The following is a 21578-nucleotide window of genomic DNA, read 5'->3' as shown; positions in this document are numbered from 1 at the left end:
CCAGATGCCCTTCAACAGAGGAATGGATACAGAAAATGTGGTACATCTACACAATGAAATATTACTCAGCTATCAAAAACAACGACTTTATGAAATTCGTAGGCAAATGGTTGGAACTGCAAAATATCATCCTGAGTGAGCTAACCCAATCACAGAAAGACATACATGGTATGCACTCATTGATAAGTGGCTATTAGCCCAAATGCTTGAATTACCCTAGATGCCTAGAACACATGAAACTCAAGATGGATGATCAAAATGTGAATGCTTCACTCCTTCTTTAAAAGGGGAACAAGAATACCCTTGGCAGGGAAGAGAGAGGCAAAGATTAAAACAGAGACTGAAGGAACACCCATTCAGAGCCTGCCCCACATGTGGCCCATACATATACAGCCACCCAATTAGACAAGATGGATGAAGCAAAGAAGTGCAGACCGACAGGAGCCAGATGCAGATCGCTCCTGAGAGACACAGCCAGAATACAGCAAATACAGAGGCGAATGCCAGCAGCAAACCACTGAACTGAGAATAGGACCCCCGTTGAAGGAATCAGAGAAAGAACTGGAAGAGCTTGAAGGGGCTCGAGACACCATATGTACAACAATGCCAAGCAACCAGAGCTTCCAGGGACTAAGCCACTACCTAAAGTCTATACATGGACTGACCCTGGACTCTGACCTCATAGGTAGCAATGAATATCCTAGTAAGAGCACCAGTGGAAGGGGAAGCCCTGGGTCCTGCTAAGACTGAACCCCCAGTGAACCAGACTGGTGGGGGGAGGGCGGCAATGGGGGGAGGGTTGGGAGGGGAACACCCATAAGGAAGGGGAGGGGGGAGGGGGATGTTTGCCCGGATACCGGGAAAGGGAATAACACTCGAAATGTATATAAGAAATACTCAAGTTAATAAAAAAAATAAAATGTAAAAAAAAATTCATACTTAAAAAAAAATTAAAGTTACCACTAATGTTCACTTAAAATAAGTGGATTTTTATGGAATTTGAATTATGCCTCAATAACGGTGCTATAAATTTAAAAACATGATAAAGTGATATTACTGAAAAGTAGCTTCCTTACTGTTTAAATAAATTAGGAAACTGAAAAATATAAAAAGACTTGTGAACTCCAAGCACAGCGTGAAGAAGATGCTCTAAAACCCGGCGTCCACCATCCAGTAATAAAGAAAAGGTTTTGAAAGAACGAGCAGAAGACTTGACCAAAGGAAGGCGTGCGACTAGAGCAGACACTTCTGCAAACCCAGTAGAAACAGCTGCTATGCTGGACACCGAGAGCAGACAGCATATGGTAGGGCTGGCTGGCTCACTCGGGCGCTGGTGGTGTCGGGTGGAAAGCAACAGACACCTTGGAAAGTTCTTAGAAACTTATAGCTGAGGTAGCTCCCTACAATTCCACTCTCAGGCTCTTCCCAAAGAGAAATGGGAATGCAAAACCTTATGGAGACACTCCGTGGGACAGGAATGTGTCTGTCTGTCTGTCTGTTGTTACTGTAACAAATGCCTGGGATAAATCAACTAGCAAGGAAAAGGGCTCAGTAGCAGAGGATCCAGCTCCTTGTTGGTGAACGGATTGCTCTGGAGCCTATGGCAAGCAGCCCATCATGGTGGGGACCTTGTGATGGCATGAAACTGCTCATTGTGGAGGCCAGGAAGGGGAGAGAGAGGTGGGTGAAGGAGGGAGGGAGAGAGGGAGGGAGGGGAAGAAGAGGGAGAGGGAAGCAGAGTCCCACAATTCTCTTCATGGACATGTCTCCAAAGACCAGAACCTCCGACTGTGTCCATCTCTTAAACTCCCCAACTCCCTATAGTGTCCCACAGAAGGCAAGGAAGGAAGGGGGAAACTAAGGCAAGCAAAAGCTTTACTTTGATGACAGGGCAGGGCTAGGGACCATTCTGCATCCTGAAGAGAGATACCAGTGTCCCAGGAGGGAATGGGGTGAGGGTGGTTCACACTTGGAAAATTCCAGCATGAGAGCACAGGTAGGGTGTTGAGAATGTATGCACAGATCTGGGGTTAAGTGTGTGTGGTGCTGTGAGATAATCAGAGGTATATCTGATGTTTACACACGGCTCCACGAGCCCCCGAGACTCTGGAGTGAGGAGAGCCTGCACATTAGCAAGATGACTGGGGATAGGAGACCCCAAACAGGATGGTGTTCAGGTTCTCAAGAGCTTTGTTTAGTTAGATACTCGGAGGTTCCTGGAGAGTAGCCCATCTAAAGAAGGCAGGGAACTTGGTCCCTTCCCTGTGCCTGGCCCTGTGTGTCTCTTCCACCCACCCAACCACTTGTGTCTGGTGTTACTTCCTTTATGACCCATGGCTAAATGGTTTTTCCTGAGCTCTGTGGCTCCTTCAGAGAAGTAATCAGCTCAGATCAAATCAAATCTCCTTACAGCCATTCAGTCAGTCGGGAGCCACAGGTAAAACAACCCAGGCTCCTGGCAGTCCTCAGAAAAAGGGGCGGTCTCTGGGGACTAAACACTCCCCCTGTGGTAATGCGACACTCCCCGAGTAGCTGTGTAAAGAGTTGGGTTTCTGAAGTGCCCAGCTGGTGTCTGCTCAAGGCCCGTGTGTGGGAAACCACACACACAAACACATGTCTAATGCCAAAGATCCTGTGAGAAGCTGTGCGATGACAGAAAATGGACTCGCCCCTGACAGGGCAGGCGAGTTCAGAGCAAAGATTTTTGCAAGAAAAGAGAAGTGTCTGAAGTGACTAAAGGGACACAGGGACCCCGGAGCCGGGATCATCACTGCTGTCCAGCCCTGTGCTTAGTCAGATCCTGGGAGACCCATTGAGGCAATGGAGAGGCAGGCATGTGACCCCTGCTCCCTCCTCAGGACACCCCTGCTCCTTTCTGTCATCTACTATGTCCCTATGGTTGGCCAAAACGCTTCATGAGAGAGGGGTAGGGTGGCTAAGAGAGTACTCCAGCTTCCTGTCTTATTGTAGGACAACTATGAAGGGGACCCCAAAGAATCCGGAATAGAAGCAGTTCTCAACCCGTGGGTCCCCATCCCTTTAGGGGGTTGTGTGTCAAAAGTCCTGCATGTCAGATCCTTACATTACAGTTTATAACAGTAACAAAATTACAATTTATGAAGTAGCAACAAAATAATTTTATGGTTGGGAGTCACCACAGCATGAGGAACAACTGTATTAAAGGGTTGCAGCCTTAGGAAGGATGAGTTGCCAGCAGATGGTTCATGAGATCCAAGGACAGCTAGGGTGACTGAAAGGCTGTACTGGCTTGCTCAGGGTGGGCCGAGCATCCTCAGCTCTACTCACCAGTCTTACTGCGTGAGCTCACACCCCCAAATCTACAGAGCAAGAAACAAAGTTACAGTTCTGCTTGAAAACTTTTATCATCCTTAGTTTCTTTTTATGTTAACTTGACACAGAGAATCATTTAGACAGAGACGGAGAGAGGGCTCAGCAGGTTAAAGCGCTGGCTGCTCTTTCAGGGGACCCGGGTTTGATTGCCAGCACCAACTTGGTGCTTCACAAACACGTGTAGCTCCAGTTCCAGGGAACTCAATGTCCTCTTCTGACTTCTGTGGGCACTGCACACACGTGGTGCCCAGACAGATGTGGAGCCAAAACACCCATGTTTATAACAACGACGACAGAAATAACAACAATGGGTTTTAAAAATAGAGGAGCCATTTAGAGGGAAGGAGTCTGTTTCATTTAAGGGATTGCCCAGGTCAGATCGGCCGGTAGCTCTCTGTGTCTGTGGGGAATTGATTATTGATTGATGTGGGAGAGCCCAGCTCACTCTGCTAGTGCAGTTCCCGGGCAGGGTTCCAGGGTTATATAAGGAAGCTGTTTGAGCAGGAACCAGGAGTGGGTGAGGAGACAGTAGGCAGGACTCCCCCAGTTTCTGCTTTATTTAGTTCCTGTGCCCAAGTCCCTCAGACTGTGGCCTGGGAAGTATGAGATCTAATACACCCTGTGCATTCAGTCAGTGTTTATCACAACAGCAGAGACGCAGGCTAGGCCTCTTCCCTTCCTGCTGCTGACTCTCTGAGCTCCCTAGCAATGGCTGGTAAAGTACCGAAGGTTGGGAGGGTCAACGATGAGAACTTTTTTTTTTTTTTCACAGTTCTGGGAACCAAGGACCAATGGAGCTCGTTTCTGATGAGGCTTCTCTTCTGGCTTCTACATGTTTCTCCCTGTCCCTCATGTGGTCCTCTGTGTGTGTGTGTGTGGCTATATTCGAATGTCTTCCTATACACAGTCATGGGCTGAGGAGATGCTCAGTCAATAGAGTCCTTGCTGGGCTGTTTCTAAATGGAACCCCCTTACAGAACAGCACTGCTAAGTAAGTAGACATAAAGAACTGAGTTTGAATCTCCAGTACCCATATACCAAACCAGGGGTGGAGGTACGCACTTCTAACTCCAGGGCAGAGACAAGTGCACAGGGTGGGGTGGGGGTGGGGCTCACTGGACAGCCAATGTAGCTCAAAGACTTAGTGAGAGACCCTGTCTCAAAAAACTCAGGTGGAGATGTGATTGAGAAAGACGTCCTGATGCCAACCTCTGGCTTCCACAGACATCTTCGAGCACGTGCACACACACGTCCACATCCACACCAGAAAAAAGGAAGACAGAATTGTAGTGAATTAGATGTCCCCTAATACCCTCAGTTAGCCAGGTACCTCACTGAAGGCCCCATCTCGGAATAGTCACAATCTGATGGTCAGATTCTGAGGTATGAATGGCAGACACACCAGCCGTGTTCCCCATAGAGCTTTTATTTCAAATAGGGTGGCTATTCGTTTGGTCTGGGGACTGATCAAACGCAGAATGGCTTGCCTTAGCCGTCCTGTGGATGGGACAGGGCTCTCTTAGCCAGACACTTTCTCCCTAAGCCCTTCCCTGTTTTCGAATGCCAGGAAGGTGCTGGCCATCTGTTGCTCAGGCCTGGCTGAGAACTCAACCCCCAGAGTAGTTTTAGAATTTAAATCACCTCGCAGAGTATTAATTCTGCCCGCCTCTTTCCTATCCCAGATCCCAAAGGAGTTGATGGTAATGGAGACCCAGCCAAACAGTCTTCACACAGGCCAGCTTGGGTTCCCGAGGTGTAGGTGCTGCGGAGGGCTTTTATTTGCTTTTTAAGGGCTTCGAACTCCAGAGCGTCCCCCCACCCCCAGCCCTGGAGGGGCCTGAACTCTTTCCTTTCCACCTGCTGCAGTCTAACACAAAGCTCTCTGTTTGTGTCCCTGTGGCTGTGGAGAAATGGCTAACCCTCTGCGCCACCTCATCCACCAACAGGCCACAAAAAGCCCAAACATGAGGTGCGGATCAAAACAGGCCAGGCCGTGCCTCTGCCAAATCAAACAGAGAGGAAACAAGCCCAATCCTGCGGAGAAACCAGATTCCCCTGAAATGGCGGCTCCCTGCTGTGTCTGAAAGGCCTGCTCCAATAAAGCAGCTCTGAAAGGCCCAAAGGACCCCCTTGGCTCTCATCTTGATGGAGGTGCCAATAAAATTCTCAGAACATCCAGGCCGCAGGCCACAGGCCCCGTAGGCACTGCCCGGACAGACGTAAACCAGCTATGAGCAGCTGGGGAGTGGGCAGGAAGAGGCCTGCTCCTTACAAGACCCACCAGCCAGCAGCCCACAGGCCAGAAAGTAATGGAGAAGCCATTAGGGAGAAGAAGAAGGTGAAGGTAGCTAGATGGGGTTGGGAGGAGTCTGTCACCTCTCCAAGCCTCTGCTCCAATACCAAGCCCAAGCTGTTAATTCCATAGGAGCTTCAGGAAGGAGCAATGGCCGCCAGCAAACAGTCTCCTAGAGGAGTCTAGGTGGAAGCGGCCTCAGGAAACAACTGCAGACTAGGGGGCTGTAAGCTGAACTTTGAGGGACTCAGTCTTGAGACACAGTGTGTAGTCCGCAGAGAGGGAGAAGTGTGTGTGTGTGTATGTGTGTGTGTGTGTGTGTGTGTGTGTGTGTGTGCGTGCGCGCGCGTGCGCGTGTGCGGGCGCACGCTTGCATATATGTGACTAAGAATCCACGGTCACTGGACATACATACGAGTCACGTGTGCATTACTCTCTTCGTGTGTACAGCTGGGCCTCTTTATTTGTGGGATCGTGGAACTGGCTGTAGAGTCGGCCACCTGCTGTCACAGCCATTTGGAAAACAATGTAGTTAGGCCTTTAATATTTGCATCTGCACACTCTCATGGTTTCCTGAGAAAGACAGCATATTTATATAGCGTTTGGTGCATGGGAGGGTGTGTACAGGTGAAATACAAAGGCCAGGTCATTTACATACAGGACATTCATATCTGTGGGTTTGCATATCTGAGTGGATTTTACCCCCAATGCTCCTTGGGTACCAAGGGGAACTGTGTGATAGGCGTGGCTATGGAGAGGGCACATGCACACATGCGTATGTATGTTTATGTGTCTGTAGAGTTCCCAAGCTTAATAAGTCAAACAAGAGATGCATAACTAAATTTGGGTTTAGGCATACACACACACACACACACACACACACACACACACACACACACACACACAAATAGGTTTTAAACAGAAATATCCCCCAACATTTCATAATAATATACTAGAATGTATCTCTGTTAGTTTACGGGCAGAAATGAATTCAAATCAGTTTTGTTTATTATATTTAGTCTGAAAAAAAGAGTGACACACACTCCCCCTACACACACTCCGGAACACAAAGTTGTCCTTACAGAGGTGTGAGTGAAGCTCCCAGCTAACTGTGACATAAATTCCTTGAGGCCATCGGCAGGCTGGGATAGAATCCAGTCTGTCACCTGGAAGAGAGCCATGAGACTCTCTTGATGGATGTTAGTGTAGCGGCCAAGCCATTGGCCATCTGGACAGTCTGTGCCCTGGCCCTCGACGGTGCCTGTGGCTTGCCCGCAGCTTCCTGACTAGCCTTTCATTCATGCACAGACAAGGCACCCAGAGGATGAGTGAGGCCTCCAGGGATACACCCTAGGGCCCCAGTGGGAGATGCTACAGACCTAGTAGGGGATGGGCGGGGTCACTGGAGCACCCATGATCTGCAGCTCTTTCCTTCAGTGTGGCAAACCTGTGCTTCATGACAGGCAGGGGCTAGTGTTGGAGGTCAGCTTCCAACCCCTAGATAAAGACACACAGGTCATCCTGGCACCAGGAAAATCCATTTAATCACTTTTGGGCCTGCCTTCGTGATAATGTTTAGTTCCCAGTGCCAGGATAGTTTCCTGTCTTTCAAGAGGATGATTCAGGGTGACTTTCTATCTGGGCATCTCTCACACACACAGGTTGATAGATAACCCCTGCCCTCTGCAGAAATGCTAGGGACAAGAAAAGGGACAAGGAAGTCAATGGTCATTCTGTCCTAGTGAACCACAGTAGAGCCACCCAGGGAGAGTCAGCTGGCTCAGGGCTTCTCTGTGTACCCGGTGTGCTTGCCTACCTCTGCCCATGGCAAGCTCAGTAAATCCTTTCTGAGAGAAAGTGCTGGCTCCTTGGAGAAGAAGAAGAGGGCTGACTGAGCATGTTCACAGGCACAGGGCCCGCCTCCTCAAAACCTGAAAGGTGGGTGGGTGTCCAGTCACCACTAGCTCAGCCGCTTTTGTTTCCCCAGAGGAAGATACTAGATTTAAGTCAGAGAGACAGAAGGATGAACCTGGCTGGACCAAGAAAGGCAGGCGATGGCAAGGTGCGGGAAAGCGGCTTTTCTGGCCAAGAGAGAACCCGCAGTTCATCTTCACAACGTGTTTTTCGCCTGGAAGGTTCTGTCAAACCCGCTGATGGAGGTGCCTCGTGGCAATCCCATAAAGCCCAGCCTCTGCAACCCACACTCCATAGACTCTCCAGGAGGAGGTGCTGTTAACCCCACATGGGCTAGCTCAAGACCTATTCCGTGCGGGCTGTTGTTTTAGTGAAGGCTGCTGGGGCGCTGCAGTAGCACAGTCCCAGAATTCCCAGCGGCTTGCAGGCTGCTCACATCAGCCTCCCTGGCACAGCCCAGTGACCTCTTGCCTCCTTAGGGCTGAGTCTAGCCATCACTGTCACAGAGACCATTTACTGAATGTGTCAGGTACTTCGGACTTTACACAAACCCACCGGAGTCCTCTGGGTGGGGTGGGGGAGTGATTATTCCCGTTTTACAGGTGTGAAGGGCAACAAGTCTCAGGCCACTTAGGCAGTAAGCAGCTGCCCATAGGGCTTCTCTCTGTTGTCGTGTCCTTCCAGTCCATGCTCCTGCCTCAGCTGCTATCCTTGCATGGAGATGACCACCCCTGGCCTCAAGGATACCCTTGGCTAGCTATTCTTCAATGTGTCATCCAGAGCACTTGAAATAGCCTCACCTTCTCTTACTGAGCCCCAAATCAGGACGGAGTATTGCGGGACCAAGTAGAATCCAATCCCTTTCCTCGCCTGAGGGAAATCTATCAGCTTCCGGGACGGGGTACCACTCCAACTTCAGATGGGCAAGGGTCTGGCCTGGAGGCGGGGTTAGATGAGCATTTCCGAACAGGACGCTTCGTATCTGAAATGGAAGGCCCAGTGAGCTGGGTTGCTTGCGATCTAAAGAGCCCAGAAAGCAGAAGACAGAGAGCAGGTCCTGTTTTCTTTTTACCTGCACCAGGGGACAGGTGACAGTGTCTGCACACCGTTTTGATGGTCACGTGTAGGAAGGGTAGAACGTCTGTGATCTGGTGGGTATCGGTCAGGGAGGCTGCCACACCTCCTGTGATGTCCAGGACGGTCCTAGGAGACAAGACCGGTGACTCCCACAAACACAGGGTAAGCGTTGAAGACCCCTGACTTAGTCCTGTCATTTTTGCCTGGATCATTCACTGAGGCACCTTGGAGCTCAGACTGGGAGCTGCCTGATCTGGTTTGGAAGGTTACATATCACAGCCCGGAGGGACCCTGTTTGAAGGTCTCGAAACAGTAATGACAACCCCAGTTGAGACATCTCACGGGCCTGACTCTGCACACGGGAGGGGTGGCTGGCGGACTCTCTTACAAACCTCTAATAAGTGTAATGTGTTCAGTAGAGGCACAGAACAGCCGGACAGCCTGTCCAAGATCACACAGCCCTAGCAGGCAGAGCCCAGGTTTAAACCTAGAAGCGATAGGATCCGAAGCCTACATTCTTTCCATACTTGGCCACCCCCTGCAGAGTTCCCACATAACACACAGGCCCCTCACTTTCCAAAACAAACACGAGCATTCTGTAGACTCCATTCTTTCACGAGTGTGTCCTCTGTGCTCCTGTGAGACCAGCGTTTTCCGGTTCTCGGTTCACCAACCCCACTTGAGCCTAAGCCTCACTCCTCCCCATCCCCCACCTAATAGCAATCTCAAGGTCTGTGCTGTGGCGGGGGCTGCAGGTTAGGAATGACAGGCTGTGCCTGCCTGCAGGTGCACACCAAAGGACAGGCTCAGCTCTGTTCCTGCGCTCACCTCTTTGGCCTTACACTTAATCCTTGCGCTGATTGGCCCGAGCAGGTATTTTCCACCTCCAGGGTCACAGAGTCTTTGCATGCTTGTTTGGACAGCCAAGCAACCGCACCATGTGAGCCCTAAGACAAAGAGACCTCAGAGCCCCTCCCCGGACTGCACTGCAGCTGAGTGCTGTACTTGAGACCAGCCCCGTGTTGCCTGGGTCCTACACACTATGCTTTGTCCGAGGCTCACCCTTTCAGTCAAGGGGCACAGCTCAAGGCCAGATTTAGAGCAGGAGAGAATGTCAGGCTGTGCCTACTGCCCCCACTGTAGCCTCAGGGCTTTTGTCTCAGGGTCCCGGAGGACTTTGACAAGGTAAATGGTTCAGGTGCCTCTCTAGTCTGGATGAAGGGTCCCATAACAGCTCTCAGAACTTCTGAGTAGCCCTGACTCATGGGGAGTCCCAGATTTTTCTGCAGAGTCTTGGACAGAGACAACCCTCGAACCCAGAATGGAATGCATCCCTGGCTGAGGCCAAACGCTCATTTTTCATTGAACCGGAACAAGCCGGAGTGCTTTCCAAAGTCATTCACTTGGAACATTGGTGCATTGTTTATTCATGTAATCTTTCCTCACCGGCCGACTGGCGTCCTCTGGGTTGGAGCAGTTCAAGGCCGGTGGATGCTGGGAAGGAAGAAGGGAGGGCAGCCACTGAGAAGGTGCCACAAGGAAGAAATGGCCAGCCTGTGTCCTCAGTGCTCACCAGTTTCTGCTACACGAGTGGTCACAGTAATGTGCTCAAGACTGAAGAAAGAGTAGGGAGGGGCAGGCAGCTTGGAGACAGGAAGGGGTCCTAACAGAAGTGTCAGTAGGTACCCCAGAAACCAGGTAGGGCCTGCTTATGGTCTCAGAAGTCTGAGGAAGAGATAAACCTATATTTTCCCCGCCTCGCTGTCTGATTTTAACTAAAGGGAATTAAGTAAGTCAAGAGTATTTAGAGATGCAGTTGTGCTTTCAAAGGTCTGTAAGGTGTTCTGAGCAAAATGCCTGGTTAAGCATCCAACCATCCATTCATCATTACATCATTCATCATTACATCATTCATCATTACATCATCCATGGACCAGCCTTTATGGAACCCCTGCCTAAGCCAGAATCCTGGGAGTCTCAACCATTCCCTTTGAACTTTCAGCTTCCATAGCAACAGAAAAGCATCCCCAGGGACGTGCTCTTAGGCACTGTCTCAGTTAGGGTTTTACTGCTGTGAACAGACACGGTGACCAAGGCAACTCTTATAAGGAGAATGTTTAATTGCATTGAGCCCCAGCAAGAGGCTTGAGGATGTCTAGCTTGAACCGATCCCTCCTGCTTTAGCAAGACTGGGATTTTGAGGTTCAGAGGAGGATTTCCAAGCATGGGGTGACTGCTCCATCAACAATATCCTTGGCCTGTATACAATTTACAAAGTCTTCACTTCCAGAATGCCTTTAGACCTCCATAACAACTTCTGGGGTTGCAATAAGGTAAAATTAAGGGAATAGGAGGAGAAAGTGAGTTGGGGGTAGGGGTGAAGTCAATACACCAAGTGTGCCCACCTCTGATATAGAAGCAAGGCATGAACCCAGAGTATACTCTAAAGCTCTGGCCAGATGCGGTGAACTGATGCTGAGGGACTGTGGGGTGGATATCTCTAGTTAGTCACGTGCACCATCCTGAGAATCCCGGGGACAAACACCAAGCATGTGTCTCCTGTGAGGAACATGCTAGTCCAAGAACGTTCTATGGTGAATGTTTGGTGAGACCAATTGTGTTTTACAAAGATAGCTTGGACAACCTGTCCTGTGTGATTTTCCATGTATGTAGACTTTGATATCAGCACTCCCTTCCCCCCCCACACACACACACACTCCAAATCTGGACTGGCTTTAGTGACTCACTCCACCAATCAAAGTGATGTTAGCGATGTTTCAAGCCTTCTAAGGTGTGATGGTTCACCTTCATTGTCAACTTGGCTGGATTAGAGTCACCATGGAAACACACCTCAGGGCACATCTGTGTGCTTCCGGGAAGGTTTAACTGGAGGGAAGATGCACACTGAATGTGAAAAGCACCATTCCAGGGCCTGGATCCTGGGTTGCATATAAAGAGGAAAGCAAGCAGAGAATTGGCACTCATGTCTCTCTGCTTCCTGATGGTGCAAGCCCTGGGCCAGCCGCCTCGACCTCCTGCTGCCATGCCCGCCTCCCCGGGAACAGACTGCATCTCTCCACATGAGAGGCAAATGAACACTTCTTTTCTGAAATTGTTTTTCTTGGATGTTTTGTCACAGCGGTGACATGGGCAAAGATTTAAGAGGCGCAGAAGTACGCAGTAGGAACCTTGGGTCAGTCTCATGCGAATATTGGGATATCCCTCAGGTGTCGGCCACTGTGCTGTGGGAAGTCATGACTGTTTCCACAATGTCTGACCAAGCTCCCAGTTATAATAACTAGCATGTCTCACAACTGAATGAGCTATCCTGGACACTACGTATGGTCAGGCCTTCGAGTAACACTCATGTCTAAATTCTAACCGCAAACAGCAGGAAACGCGTGGAGAGGTTTCCAACCTGAGTTCTAGGCTGTCTAGGATGGTGACTCCCTATTCTTGTCAGTGAGGAAACAGAGTCTGCAGTTTTCCTGCAAACAGCTCGGAGAAGGATCCTCTGCCCCTTGAGAAGCCTGGTTGTCACTGAAGTGTTCCAGAGACTGACAGTGTGAGCAGGGGCCACTGGTGAGAGTGCCGTGAATCTGGTGTCTCTTTGCTTCATCACTAGCTGTTCAGCAGAAGGCATCCTTCAGGCAGGGTTGAGTCAGTGGCAGAGTAAAGTGCACCCAGGGCAGGTAAGTCATCCATGCTGCCCCCAAACTCCCAAGCATGGACGCCATACTTCTTAGCCATGACCTGACTCACTGAGAGCGTCGGAGTCAGGCTGTCAATGCTCCCTGCACAGAACACACCCTTCTGCTTTCTCTGTACTCTCGGGAGTGCAACCAAGGCAACACAAGCGCCGGCAGGGGGCTTGCTGTGCTGAGCGGGATCTTTGATGCTCCCCTATTTGTTAGAATGCACACATGCACGCAGCTGAAGAAAAATTCAAGCGGAATGTAGTAGCCCGTGCTTGTGATTCCAGCATTTAGGAGACCAAAGCAGGAAGTTCAAGGATACCCTGAGCTCATCTGTGTATTTGTGTCTTGAACCGGTCTTAGTTTATCTGGAGTAAATTGAGGGCAGCTTTCAGAACCGGGAGGAAAGGAGAGAGGGAGGGGGAAGGCCATTTTGCTAAGCACCAGCTACAACCAGTGCTGGCTGTTTTACATTTCCAAGGTTGTGACCCTGAGTGACTGAGGCAGGGTCTGTAGGACAGTCCAGTTAGACCGAGAATGGGGGAGAGGGCGGGAGGGGCATGGGGTGAGGGCCATCATTGCATCCCACTGCTGGCCATAAACAAAGGAAGCCTTTGAAGAGAAACTCAGCAACTTTGTCCATGAGTCCACTAGAACCAGTTCTAGGAGTTCCGGAGGAAAGTAAACCCAGGATTATCTCATTCTTGGATGGTCAGAGAACAGTAGACAAAGAGGCAGGAGAGAGGTGTGGGGGAGGGCAGCAGCCGTGGAGGACAGGGCTCCGGTTATGGCTCCAAGTAGAGTCACAATCGTGTGTGTGTGTGTGTGTGTGTGTGTGTGTGTGTGTGTGTGCGCGCGCACTAAAAATCAACTGCAGTCTGGTGGGGACACAACTAAATAAAAAAGGGTTGGAGAGAGATGGTTCAGTGGTTAACAGCACAATGGCTCTTGCAGAGAACCTGAGTTTGGTTCCCAGCACCACATCGGGGCTCCGACGCCCCCTACTGGCCTCTGTGAGCACTTGCACTCCACCCAAGATGGCTTTTTCTGAACACCTTTAGCATGATGCTAGTTTGTAACTGAATTCTCTACACAGTTGTTAATTTTTTTCTTTCTCTCACCAAGGTTTGTTCTCCTGCACAGTAGATGCTTGCCTTGCTGCGTGGTTCTTGTGTTTTGGAAACAGTTCTGTTCACACGAACTGGTTGAGGAGCTGTGCCCTCTCTCTCCTTGGTTCTCCCCTTTCCTCTTTTTTTTTTTTTTTTTTAAAGATGAAGAATATTTTAGGATTTCACCTTGTCCTTTTAGCCAGGCCTCTTTTTTTCCCACGTGGAAGAGGTTTACTGAGGATGACGGAGACAAGAGGGGAAAGAGAGAAGAGAGAAAAAGAGCCAGGCCTCTTTCTATCTGTTGGCAGCAGTTGTATCATGGCGCACACTTCGTACGGTGATGTGTCGCTCTTATTGTTACTGGAGCTTTAGAGCGATGACCTTCCGCTGTCCTCTTCTCTGACCTTTGCACTAGTTTAGTATACATCCTAACGGACAAGTTACACGTGTCACAGTATATCGCCAGCACTTTTCTTTAAGCATCTCAGTCAGTAACTGTCTTAGTCAGGGTTTCTATTCTTGCACATCATGACCAAGAAGCAAACTGGGGAGGAAAGGGTTTATTCAACTCATATCCACATTGCTGTTCATCACCAAAGGAAGTCAGGACAGGAACTCACATAGGACAAGAATCTGGAGCCAATGCAGAGGCCGTGGAGGGATGCTGCTTGACGGCACCACCCACACTGGGCCCTCCCCACCTTGATTACTAATTGAGAAAATGCCTTACAGCTGGATCTCATGGAGGCATTTCCTCAACGGAGGCTTCTTTCTGTGATAGCTCCAGCTTGTGTCAAGTTGACACACAAAACCAGCCCGTACAGTGCCTTTTTGGTCTGCTATAGGAGCAAGCCGATGGGAATGTAAAAAGGGGCAACCATTTTGGAAGATGACTGGGCAGTTTCTGAAGCCCTGCCTACCATCCCATCATTCCACACAGGTTAATGGCCTCGGGGACTGGCACATCCATTTAACAGAACACTGTAAGACAGGGAGCACAGCTTTGACGCCTGCGCAGGATGTAATTATCATACTGCTGGAGGGAGCCAGAGGGCAGATACGTGCTACTGCGCACTGTCAATCCCCTGGTGTCCCAGGAAAATGCAAACTCAGCAACCAGCCAGCCCTGTTTCAGGATGGAGAGCGGGAGAAGGAATCGCAAAGCAGCACAGGCCACGTCGTGGGTTGTGGGTAAATCCAGTGTCTCACTATAGCGGCGTTCCTATGGCAATGCCTGAGCCCCAAACTCAAAGCTTGCATTTTAAATATGTGTGATTTATTGCGGGTCAATCAGACATCAATAAAACCATAAACATTTATCTGCTTAAAGCAGATTGTGAGTGGCCTAGTGGTCAGTGAACTTGATAACCGGATCCAAACAACATGATCCAAACTGAGAAAATAATATTGGGAAAACAGGAGAGAAAATATAAGCCTGCTGTGGATCATCTAGCAAGATAGCACAAGCACACCAAGGAATTCCTAAGAAGAGACAAGGGGACAGAAATCACGTACAGAGAGATAATGGGCACAGTTTTCCCAAAGCTTTAGCAAAAGCTCAACCCCAGGGATTAAAATATAAAGGAGTTGACACAAGGATCAAATTCTCAAAAAGCAAAACTATAGAGGGTCATTAGAATTAGCCAACAATCCAGAGGGGGGGGTGGTGTGAGGGTGGAGGTCAGCAGTTAGGTCCTCAGGTGGCAGAAAAGAAGGGAGAAAGAAGAAACAGGAGGAGGAGGGCAAAGAAAAGACAGAGAGAATAAAGAAAAAGAGGAGGAAGAAAGAGTAAGAGAAAAAGGGAGGGAGGAAAGGAAGGAAAGAGAGAGGGAAAGAGGGAGGGAGAGAGGGAAGGAGAAAGGAGGGAGGGAAAGAACGAAGGAGGGAGGAAGGGAAGGAGGGAGGCAGAGAGGAAAGGAAGGAAAGAGAGGGAAGGAGAGAGGGAAGGAGGGAGGAAGGGAAGGAGGGAGGCAGAGAGGAAAGGAGGAGGGAGAGAAGGAGGGAGGGAGAGAGGGAAGAAGGAAGGAGGGAGGGAGGAAAGAAAGGGAGGGGTGAAGGGAGGAAGAAAACCCACTTTTTTTTAAGTATCCAGAATTTTAAAAAAGAAGAGAGACCCATGATGAGGGTGGCAGCAGCCTCCTCAATAGAAACAGAAGATTAGACAATGGAATCCAGTCCCGTGCTGCTTACTAACAGATATTCTCTGAGGTGCATGCTGTTGCAGGGTTTGTCATTTGAACACTGAGCCATATAAACTCAGATACACACTGTGCCACTAGGCAACCGCATCTTAGGTCTGTCACTGACCAAAACATTACCTCATGCTGCCTGACTGGAGAGGTGCGTGCGTGCGTGCGTGCGTGCGTGCGTGTGACACAGGAATTCGTGCACACGTCTGTGCAAGCGTGCTTACACAGAGGTTTTCCAACTTACTTTTTGAGACAAGACCTCTCACTGAACAGGAAATGTTTGAACTGGAAACAGCTGGCCTGGCCAGCGAGCCCTTGCACTGAAATTACAAGCATATGCGATTGCTTGGCTTCTCTCTGCATGTTCTGGAGATGAACTTGGGTCCTCACGCTTGTGCAAGGCAAGCACTTTATTGATGGAGTTTTCACCTCAGCCCAAGACAAGCACTATTATTAAAAAAAAAAAAAAGCAAAAAACCAAAAGAGATTGCCCAGTGGTTAGAACATTGATTGCTCTTCCAGAGGATTGAGTTCAGTTCCCAGCACCCAGATAGTGACTCACAACCAGTCTATAACTCCAGTCCCAGAGGATCTGATGTCCTCTTCTGCCTTCCACAGGCACCAGGGACACACATGCGGCACAGATAAACACCCAGGCAAAATATCCATACACATACAATAAAACTTAATGCATAAAAACAACAGCAAACTAAAAAAAAAGCCAAGATCAGTACTCCTGGCCCGGCATCAACTCTTCACAACAGCATCAGTCAACGCAACCTCATTACAGACTTACAGTCTCTTCTTTAAAATTTCGCTGCTTGTTTAGTAATTCAGAGTCAAAGAAGAAACTGCAAAAGGAATTAGGAAGCACCTTAGATTGGATATTAGTACGGCATACCAAAATTACATGGGAAGCCGTGTTCAGTTTCCAGCAAACCTCCCAAAGAAGTGACCAGCTGCTGCTGACGCTGGTGGACAGCTTCTGGTGGGACTTCTGGCAGCTTAGATGAAGTCTGAATAGATGGCAAACTGAGTCAGCACTGCCCGTGAGAGTTGACTCAAGAGGAAATAGAAAGTGTAAAACTCGAATGCCTTGCTTTCCTCCTGGATCTCCAACGGGAGTTACTGGTGGCTATGCTTACTTAGTAGACTGCCCGCTGTGTCTTTGTCCCTTTATCAATTTCACAAAGGTGTACTGAGTATCTCCGGAGTTTCAGGCACTTTACTAGGTGTGAGATACACAATGGCAGTTTTCATAAGTAGAGTCAATTCAGCGTGTTCTGCGTTGGTTAACAATTGGGATCTGGAGCCCTGGTGAAGGATCCGGCTCATAAAGAGACTCAAAGATTTGTTGATGTTACTTTCATGCAGTAACTTTGTGTCAGAAACTTGGGAGTTATTTATAGTCTTTGGAGGAGACAGGATCAGGTAAGATATAATTTAGGGATATTCAAAACAAAACAGACTATAAAAGGGCAGAGGTTTCCAAATTAGTGTCTGTTGCCAGAGAAATATATACCAGGATTCTTTTTTAAAATTGTGTCTGTGTGTGCCTCTGTGTGCCTCTGTGTGTGTGTGTGTGTGCCTCTGTGTGAGTGTGCCTCTGTGTGTGTGTGCCTCTGTGTGTGTGCCCCTGTGTGTGTGTGTGTGTGCCTCTGTGTGAGTGTGCCTCTGTGTGAGTGTGTGTGTGAGAGAGAGAGAGAAAGAGAGAGACAGACAGAGACAGAGATAGGAGATAGAGAGACAGAGATAGAAAGACCTTGGGTGTGTTCCTCAGATCACCTGCACCTTTCTGTTTAAGGCAGGCTCTCTTATTAGCAGGACATTTTGCCAGGCAGGCTACACTGGCCATCAGTCTCCAGGGGTCTACCTGTCTCCTCTTCCCATCTTGTCACCTCTGGGATGTCAAACATGAGCCATCGAGTCATGTCTAGCTTTTACATGGGTCCTGGGGAATCAAACCTAGGAACTCAAGAGTTATAAAACAGACACTCAAACCACTGAGCCATCTCCCCAGTCTTAGACCACGATTCTTGATAGAGTCTGAAAAAGAGATCTGTGGATGCCTGACTTGTTTGGTATCCTTGCTCATATAGGAGAAGGAGTGCTGCTGGTACTGGAAAACTGGGGGAGGGGCATCCAAACATGGCAGAAGGGAGCACAGATCCCCTCACGGGGACCATAGATCTTACATGAAACACCATGATAAGCAAGTGTGGCAGAAACTGCCCTGCCCTTGGGTATCAGGGAGCTGCCCTGACAGGACAGCTGGCCAGCCTCAGGATCCCTCTCTGCCTACACTGTCTTCTTACCCACAAGCAGGGTGGGATCCCCTAATCACTAAAGAGCATGGCCACCCATGCAGAGGAGGAGAGGCTGTCTGTAGGTTAAATTACACCCGTGTTTTTCTTCTGCACCCACCTAAGGGCATCTTTCCTTTCACTTGGCCTCTGTAGTTACCCCCAGGGTGCGGAATTGCTGGATCGTTTTGCAGATGGAATCTCTATCCATCCTGGAAGAGCAGGGTGGATGGATTCTTACTTTTCTTCCACAGCAGTCAACGCGCCTGGGTCTGAAGTGGTACCCAAATTCCCTCCCACTCCTGTCGACATACAACTCTGCAGTAGATGCTGAAGGTAGGTGCCAGGGATTTTATGTAATGACACACTAATTATTACCGCCTATTAATTAACATACTTCTGGGGTCAAATGAGGCCACTAACGTTGTAAACAAGAGCTGGCTCTCGGACTGTGCAGGCCATCTCCGGGAGGCAGGTTGAGCTGGAGTTGGGTAAGATGCTCTCTCCTGATGTAGGAAAGCCCATGGTAGCCCCTGAGAACTCACCTTTTTCAAGGATGTCTCAAAGATAGGTGTTTCTGGGGGTGCCAAACATAGTAAGGAAGCTGGGAAGGGGCAACTTGGGGGCAGTGGTGAAGCAGGCCTCCCCTTGGATGAGAAGGGCAGCAGGAGAGCCTGCTAGGGTTTTCCTGCCCTGTCCTATCTGCCAGAGAGTTCCTTTCCAGGACTGTGCAAACAACCAAGGCTCCCTGGCCTCCTCCCCCAGGGACCCCTATTCCTGGCTCCCTTGTTCCCCTGCACCTTTGAGCCTGCCTTGCTCATGGCCTTTGGCTTTCCCTCACACCTGCGTGAGACCTGCTGCTTTGGAAGCAGCTGCATGTGCCTTTTCTGCCACTCTCTTCTTCCAACCTCACCTTTTCTCTGTCCCTCTGGAGTTCCTCCTCCTGCTCTATTGAACAGATCTGGACTCGGCACCTGACCCCATCCCAGACTCAAAAGCTGTAAAATCCCAGCCAGTCAAAGGGCTGAGAGGCAGGAGGAGCACAGATTTGAGGCAACTTAGTAAGATCTGTCTCAAAGTGAAAATGAACGCTTGCCCAGCACATGCCTAGAACTAATCTCAACTCCGTGTGTAAAACAGCAAGAAAACATTTTCTGTGTCGCCAGACTCCTCCTGTGGGAGCCCCCAAACCAGCTGGGGAAGGCACCATAGCCACTTCCACCCCCAACTCTGCTTGTCTCCTCCATTCTGAGACGTGCCACATGGAGTCCAGACTAGCAGATAAGTAGTAAACTTCCGATGGGAGTGACCACTGTTCGAGTCTTTACCTCGCCTCACTCCCAGAGCATCCCATTCTAGCATCCACTCCAAGACCTTCCACCACATTCCTCATCTGCTAGACTACGATGATAACAAGGCTGATCAGAAAGACTCACGGACATGAGGGGAGGGACCGGGCTTGTATCAATAGATCAATCAGGGCTTACAAGTGTAATCAGAAACATTCCACCCCGCCCCAGCAGACATATGTCCCTTCTGTCACTTGCTCAATCCTGCTCCTGAGGACTGTGCTGCCTGCCCCAGGAAGGAATCCTAGGCAGTCCCCATGAAGTCTCCTGCTCACTCTTATTTTTTTTATAATGATTTCCTTTATTTTTTTAAGATTATAATTACATCATTCCTCTCTTCTTTTTGTCCCTCCAAACCCTCCTATATGCTACTCCTTGCTCTCTCTTAAATTCGTGGTCTCATATTTTCACTTTCATACACACACATACATATCTCCTGTTTTCAGGGCTGACCATTTGGTATTTCTTCCCAGGGGAAGAGAATTTCCTCCACTCTCAGCATTCCTTAGTGACCTATAGTACTCTATGTAGTGACCTATAGTTCTCTATGTAGTGACCTATAGTTCTTCTTGTACTGACGTATAGTTCTGTGTAGCGACCTATAGTTCTCCTTGTACTGACCTATAGTTCTCTGGATAGTGACTATAGTCCTCTGGGTAGTGACCTATAGTTCTCTGTGTAGGGTTGAGGCCTCTTAGTCTTTCCCATTCACTTTAGCATGTTTCTTGTTGCTGTCTTGCTCAGCTCATGTTTAGGAAGTCTTGTGGGTGAGACTTTTTATGGATGTAGCTCTTGGTATTTGTAGGAGACCCAGTCTCAAAGCCAAATCCCTGACTCCCTTCTTTAATGTTCCCCTGGCTTCTGTAATCTTTGGGACCCCCTACTTTAATGTTCCCCTGGCTTCTACAATCTTTGGGACCCCCTTCTTCAATGTTCCTTGAGTCTTAGGTGCCAGTGTTGTTACGTAGATGTAGCCATTGGGACTGAGCTCCACAATTCTGCATTTTCATTGTCTGAGGTTCTCTGTAATGGTCTCTATCTGTTATAAAGAGAAGTTTCCTTGATGTGGGGTGAGGACACTTATTAGGCTAGACTCTGGAGAAGGGTGTGTGGGATTTGGCTGGGTAAAAAGGTTGGACGAGGCATGTGGGGGAGCCTCTTTCTCAATCTTAAATATGTCTCTGAGGCCAGTGGTCCCCGAACTCAGATTAGTAAATATGTTCATTCATTGTAGTAGTCAAACTCCTACCAACTTCAGTCGCAGCTGAAGTACCTCTTCCTCTTTGGTGATGGCCTGATGCAGAGGGCACAAAGGATTCTGGGAACTCTCTAGCTGGAGTCCGGTTATCACAAGAGTACATGGCCTGTCATCCTCTGGTTCCACAATCACTTCAAAAAGCCTCTTAAAAAGTGACATGTGGGGGCTGGAGAGATGGTTCAGTGGTTAAGAACACTGACTGCTCTTCCAGAGGTCCTAAGTTCAATTCCCAGCAAGCACATGGTGGCCCACAACCATCTGTAATGGGATCTGGTGTGTCTGAAGACAGCGTACTCACATACATAAAGTAAATAAATCTTTGAAAAGAATGGAAAAGATTGACATCTTTTTCCTGTGTGTATACGTCTGTGGAGTGCATGTCAGGTACCATCTATCTGTTCTTTTGAGTCAGCGTCTCTTCGTGTCCTGGGACTTTCGAACTAGGCTAGGCTGTCCGGTTGGCCAGCAATTTCCACAGCACCAGTGTTACAAGCATAAACCACCACACCCTGCTTTTTCACAGATGTCCTGGGGATTGAACTCTGGGCCTCATGCTTGCATAACCCTCACTTTACTCAATAAGCTGCCAGCGCAACCCACCCTTCCTTCTTGACAAGATCACGTACCCCAGCTGAACTCAAGTCTGCAATGCCCCTGCTTCTGTCTCCCGAGTGCTAGAGTATCGGCTTTGTGATTTCCCTGGAGATTTCTTCTGGGTGAGTGAAATTATCCTGCTGTCCCTAAAGCTGGAGAAAGCATGTGTCCCACCATCTGAGACCTCGTCACTTTCGGATGAGAGAGAAGTGCTCTCCACACACCATTCCACCACCACCCTCCCACCCCAGTTCTGTGTTTGGGGATTCTCCAGGCTTTTGCCTGAATAATAAGTGGATGCGTGCATCAGTCAGTTAATCAACTCATTGATCACAAATGCTCAATGGGTTGTGAGAAGTAAATCTTCCCCAGACTACTTGGCCCTTTACGGCTACCTCAGCTGAGCAATTTTAGTGGGGGTCTTGGCGATTAAACTAAGCCAGGGA

At 49.1% G+C, this 21578-nt stretch overlaps 1 long non-coding RNA gene across 2 annotated transcripts; it reads right to left on the bottom strand.

The window, feature by feature from the left end:
• Positions 1 to 6630: 6630 nt before the first annotated feature.
• On the bottom strand, positions 6631 to 9570 carry LOC148005446 (uncharacterized). Of its 2 annotated transcripts, none has more exons than XR_015622558.1 (3): positions 9464 to 9570; positions 8631 to 8761; positions 6631 to 8540 (listed from the first exon to the last, which is right to left on the bottom strand). It is a non-coding gene; the product is annotated as an uncharacterized LOC148005446 (long non-coding RNA). The 2 variants fall into 2 exon arrangements; XR_015622557.1 differs by lacking the exon at positions 9464 to 9570 and adding an exon at positions 9209 to 9448.
• Positions 9571 to 21578: the final 12008 nt, after the last annotated feature.

Source organism: Rattus norvegicus, chromosome 6, assembly GCF_021556685.1.
Source record: "Rattus norvegicus strain SHRSP/BbbUtx chromosome 6, alternate assembly SHRSP_T2T, whole genome shotgun sequence".
Taxonomy (NCBI): domain Eukaryota; kingdom Metazoa; phylum Chordata; class Mammalia; order Rodentia; family Muridae; genus Rattus; species Rattus norvegicus.
Note: the sequence above shows the minus strand (reverse complement) of the source record. Positions and strands in the feature narration are given on the sequence as shown.